Source organism: Silurus aristotelis (genome assembly GCF_946808225.1).
Source record: "Silurus aristotelis genome assembly, chromosome: 22".
NCBI lineage: Eukaryota > Metazoa > Chordata > Actinopteri > Siluriformes > Siluridae > Silurus > Silurus aristotelis.
Genome location: NC_139595.1, coordinates 1,720,667 through 1,726,666, shown reverse-complemented (window position 1 = coordinate 1,726,666; position 6,000 = coordinate 1,720,667).

The window sequence follows — 6,000 nt, the reverse complement described above, 5'->3', positions numbered from 1 at the left end:
GTATATGTACAGTACACACACACACACACACGCACACACACACACACACACACACAGACCTGGCACAAGGACAAAGTTGAGCAGACAATTTTTTTTGTTGCAAGAACGTCTCTGCGATGTGCCAGAATTCAAAGCTCTTCTAGACGTAGACGGTGGAGAAGTTTTGATTGACAGCCACTTCAAACGTCTTCAGCTTTAGATTCACACATCACTCAGTGAGGATCCTCTGAAGATCAGCAACTGCAGACATCACTGAAAGCAATCTGCAGCATTGTTTCTTTTCATGAACTACCAGATATGAGAGCAAATCAGCTTTTAATACACACACACACACACACACACACACACACACACACACACACACACACACACACACACACACACACACCTAATAATGGGTTCTCTAAATTCTTCTAACCTGTAATAATGGATTCTCCGTTTTCTTTGGTTTCATCAGAGCTGTAATAATGTGTTCTCTGGGTTTCTTCAACATGTAATAATGTGTTCTCTGGGTTTCTCCAACATGTAATAATGTGTTCTTTTGATTCTTTGGGGTCATCTAACCTGTATTAATGGGTTCTCTGGGTTCCTTGGGTTTCTCAGACCTGTAATAATGGGTACTCTCGGTTCTTCTAACCTGTTATAATTTTCCATTCTCTTGGGGTTCTTTAGACCTGTAATTATGGGTTCTCTGAGTTCCTTGAACGTGTATTAATGGATTTTCTGGGTTCTTTGGGATCCAGAAAGCAATGGGTTTTCTGGATTTCTCAGACCTAAAATAATGGGTCCTCTTGCTTCTTTGGGTTTCTATAACCTGTAATAATGGGTTTTTTAAACATGTAATAATGGATTTTCTGGGTTTCTCAAACTTGCAGCAACTAGTTCTCAGTGTTCATGGGTTCTGGAATGAAAACCAAAACAAAATATTGCAGAAACATTGTAAGATTTACACGAATTATCTAAAAAATAAGGAATGAAAATAAATGCTGCATTAAATTCATGTTCCTGTCCAAAAGAGGAGAAACCCAATGTGATCTCCTGCTGATGAAACTCATGCACCTCAAAGCACTTTGGAATTCTGGCCCTTGGGATTGTACGCGTGTGTGGGATTTGAGGAGGCACGACCGGCTTTTCCTTTAAAGTAGGGTTTATTGCGATGACTCTATGATGACTCCCGTGTCAGAGTACGAATTTAAATCTCACGTGTATGAACAGACACGCAGACAGACGTCCTACACGGACACGGCTTTGCCTATACAGGCCGCGTCGAGACGTAACAACGGTGAGCTCTTTTCCTCCGGTTCCACAAACACAGCAAGCGTCTATGAACTATGAGGAAATATTTACCTCGTTTATCACCAACCGCCATCTGTCAAAATAGTTTTGGGAGTCGACGACATGCCTCGGCCTGAGTCCCGAGCAGCAGCTCCTGATCCCGCTGCTGCCTTTTTTTTTCATTCATTCTTTCTTTTTTTTTTTTTTGGCATGCCATAAAAGTAATTGTTTCTCTCCAACATTTCAACACTTTCTCCTTCACTCTTCAGACACACCAAGGGCATCGATGAAATTTATTTCAACACACCTATTCATGGAATTATACATTTTCTGATATTTCACACAATCAACACAAAAACAAACACTTGAGGCTCCGCCTCCTCATTTGAATAGTAATGAATATAAATAGATTTTTCAACAATAAAAAATAACAATATTAAAGGACCCACAAACAGCCACATGAGAGAAGTGTTCTGTATTCTGTGCAGATTTTAGATTAAACACACACACACACACACACACACACACACACACACACACACACACACACGGCCCATATTTACAGACGGAGCACAGATAGAGCTGCTGAGTCAGGGATTCATCTTGTGTCTGTACCTGCATGTGCAGCTCGTGCTGACAGACACGCCGATAACGGCCTCGTTTCTTCTCCTGGGGTCCGACGTATTTAAAGTTGCAACATTGTGAGATTAAAATGGCGTCTTTTTACACTCCACTGAGCTCCACACACTGGCTCTCTACTGTCAATAAACATCTCCAATCCTTCTATACGGCACTACGGAACCCACATTTCACTTTTTAGTATCTGTTGGAGAAAAATTTAAACTCCATATATGCAATAAAATAAAATGTACTCAACCTCATGTCTTTAATAAGTTGCTGTCGCTAACAGGTAGAATATCTTATAGCTGCACCATGAGGACAAAAGCCTGTGAACACCTGACCCTAATAAGGTCCTCCATTCTTATAGGAAGATTCTGGGAAGGGTCAGAGTTCTACAGAAGGGGATTTTACATACACTTCTATCTCCTGTAAAGCAGAACTTCATGAAGCTGGTTTTGTGCACAGGGGCATTGTCATGCTGGAACATGTTTGGGTCTCCAAGTTCAAGTGGAGGGAAAAACAGCATCCAAAGACGTTCTGTACAACTGTGTGCCTCCAACTTTGTGGAACAGTTTGTAAAAAACCTCACATGGCTGTAAAAGTCAGGTGTCCATTCCTTTAAAAAAAAACAACGCCCCTTTACCTGATCATGATGTTGTTAATCAAAAAATGCTGCTGTTCTTGGAAATGAATCAACACCATGTGACCAATCAGAATGCAGGATTTGACAGCATTGTGGTGTGAAGAGTTTGAAATGATGAAAGTTTAGAAATTTGACAGGCATGTCAGACACTGTGTGTGTGTGTGTGTGTGTGTGTGTGTGTGTGTGTGTGTGTGTGTGTGTGTGTGTGTGTGTGTGTGTGTGTGTGTGTGTGTGTGTGTGTGTGTGTTTGTGTGCACTTAGCTTAGAGGGCTTAGAGATGAAGTCAAGTGTGCCAGTGAAGACAAGATAAACACACACACACACACACACACACACACACACACACACACACACACACACACATGCACACACACAGAGGAGATACCAAATACAGTATTTCAATGCTTCATAACACTTCACACACATCAGTAGAGTCAGTCAAGTGTGCTGTATATACACACACACACACACACACACACACACACACTCACACAATTTCATGGCAAGCTAAATTAGCATTTAATCAACCAGTGATGATCAGCACCACGATCCCAAAGCGTGTTATAGGCAGGCTTATATAGGACATCTATGGACACAGTAGCATGAAATTTTGCCTTCGCTTGATCTAGAAGACCCAAATCTGTTCCAGCATGACAATGCCCCTGTGCACAAAGCCAGCTCCATGAAGATCTGCTTTCCATAGGTTGGACGTGTGTGGGAGTGTGTGGGATCTTCTGCTATAGAGCTCTGACCCTCAATTCCATTGAACAACTTTGGGATGAATGTGAACACTGACTGCACTTCAGGCCTCCTCACCTTCTCACCTACATCAGTACCTGACTTTACTCACACCCCTTGTAGTCGAACCTCCACAAATCTCCACAAATCTCCACAAAATGTAGTAGAACATCTTCCAAGAAGAATGTAGACAATGGAGACTGAGAATAAATATATATGCATAGTCAGCAATACGATACATTAAAGATACATATGTAGCAGCTGTGCGATTCGATTTTGAATCGATTCAATGGAAAAAACATGATTCTCTGCAATTCAATACAGTGCTGATAGTTCACTTTTATATGTTTGGTTCAGACAGACAGCAAATCATCAATTTACTTTAAGTGCCTTCTGAATTCTAACGCATGGCCTTTGTTTAAATGAATATAAAACCAGATGTTATTTTCCTGTTGTGTGTACAGGAAGTTACAGCTCTACCTCTGCCATGTTAATCTGTATTCTATGTGACTCTCAGGACACGCCTCGGTCTCCGTAGTGTTGTGATGCGTCGTATTCACGTAGCAGCAGCGGTGCTGAGAGAACGCGCTCGAGAAACAGTCATCAATCAACATATTAAATATTGGTCACAAATAAATAACATGAATCACTTTCTATATAATAAAAATATCGCACAGCTACTAATACGGATATATAATATTATTTTTAACCAATGCAAACATGTTAAAACGGATGCACAATTTTATAAAATCGAGGCATCACATCATCAATTTCTTTAAGGAAAGAAGAAGACGAGGAGCCGTGCTCATGCGCGAGTGGGTTTTATTTGAAACAAAAATGCCACTTTGCTCTGAAATGTGCTGCAGAAATGCCTGTAAACAATTCCACTCGACATCACATTCCTGTAATTTATGCAGGTTAAAAGTGCGCTCGGGGGGTTATTTAGAGCTGAATTACATGCTAACTCACTGTTACGCTACTCCTCAACCAAAGTAGCATTTTATAGGCGTTTAGGGCTAGCATGCTAAATCACCATAAATACAATAGCCGTCCTATAGATTCAGGCTCATTCTATATCCCGATGGACAGAGAGAGAGAGAGAGCTGTATAATAAACCCCTGTCCCAGAGCGAAGGAAAGAGTGAGCACAGAGCAGGTTAACATTCACAGCGTGACTCGAGGGAACAAGATTCACGCGTTCGGCGGCTCTAAATTGGGCCTCGTTGTCATTGCGGGAATTGGGCGAGGGTCCGGCCGCTCCTCGCTCAGCATGGGGTCCGTTAGTCTCCCAGTCGCCCCAATCATACAGACGGCTCTTTCACCGGGGTGGCCCCTGCCATCCGGCCCTTTGATTGTCCTGGAACGAAGAGTCATGTCAGGGGGCCTCATCAAACAAATAATAGCTTTAAATTGACAATCAGCGCACGCTTCTCGCAGGTGATTAGGGAGGGGAGAGTGAGACTCGCCTTTCACATCGATCCTCCGCGACCGCACTCGCATTCTGACACCGATGAGGAAAAACCCTGCACGACTTTCACACCACATCAGAATTCAACTTTTTATTTATTTATTTTTTTTTTTTTTGGTTATCCTTATCAACTTTAGCAGACTGGAAGAATGATTGTGTTTTCTTTCTGGTCATGTGACTGTATTTTGGGTCTTGTTTTGCCTCTAAGGAAACCTTTATAACCTTCTCAGGCCTGGAAAAAGCCAGGAAAGTGAAAAACAACAAGAAGAAGAACAGTAACCACCCATCCTTGTTTTTTCCCTCGTTCATCAAACTCATTTCTCGTTTTGGATTATACGCCACTTGCCTCACTTGACTGTTACAGTACAAAGCGCTGGCACTGGAGACCCCTACAATGTGACATAAACATCTCTTCATCCATACCGAAAGCTTCACCACCGTTTTTTTTTTTACCGAACGAGCTGTTACTATGGAAACCATAACGTGTCAGAGCGGGCATGTGAATATAAACCCGCCAGAGCCTTAGTTTTTCCTCATTTTTCAATTCCAGATAAAAATGCACCTTGTCACAATGGCACCTGTTTACAAATTTTTACACAGCAAAATGGCCGATAGCAGAATATTTACTTCTGAACACAATAAAATGGATTTAGGATTTCATGAGTAAAGTAACAATACGGTCGGGGTTTTTTTTCTATCTGACCTTTGCTTAAGGAAATTTTTGCCTCTTTTTTTCCCTTCCTGCAGTCTGAATGCCTGAGCGTTATAGAGGCAGCCATCTTGCTCTCCTCTAATACGTCTATGTTCATTTGTTGTTTTATTCGCAATTAAAAAACTGAATGTGAATTACGGCGCCTTTGTTCCTTTTTTAATTGTATTCGAATTGAGCGGGAAAACAAGAGAAAATGAATCATAATTGTTTTAAAGAGAAAATGATTTATTTATTTATTTATTTTCTTTTTGTTTAATCAAAAAAATTCTGGTCCTCATTAAACTTTTACAATAACAACCAAAGCTGATCAACAAGCACCATATTTCAAATCTAACATCCAATCTAACATCCAATCCAAACCTTGAAGTCGAAGGGAATTTCGTTGACGCTCTTTCGTCAGAATGAGTTCCACTGTGGAACCTTTTACACAATTGATAAATACTATGATACAAATTAGAACAACATATTCAGAGATCGCAGACAATCAAGTAGAACATGGTGCAGGACGGGGCGGGGCAGGATGGGGCATGTGGGAATCCAAAGG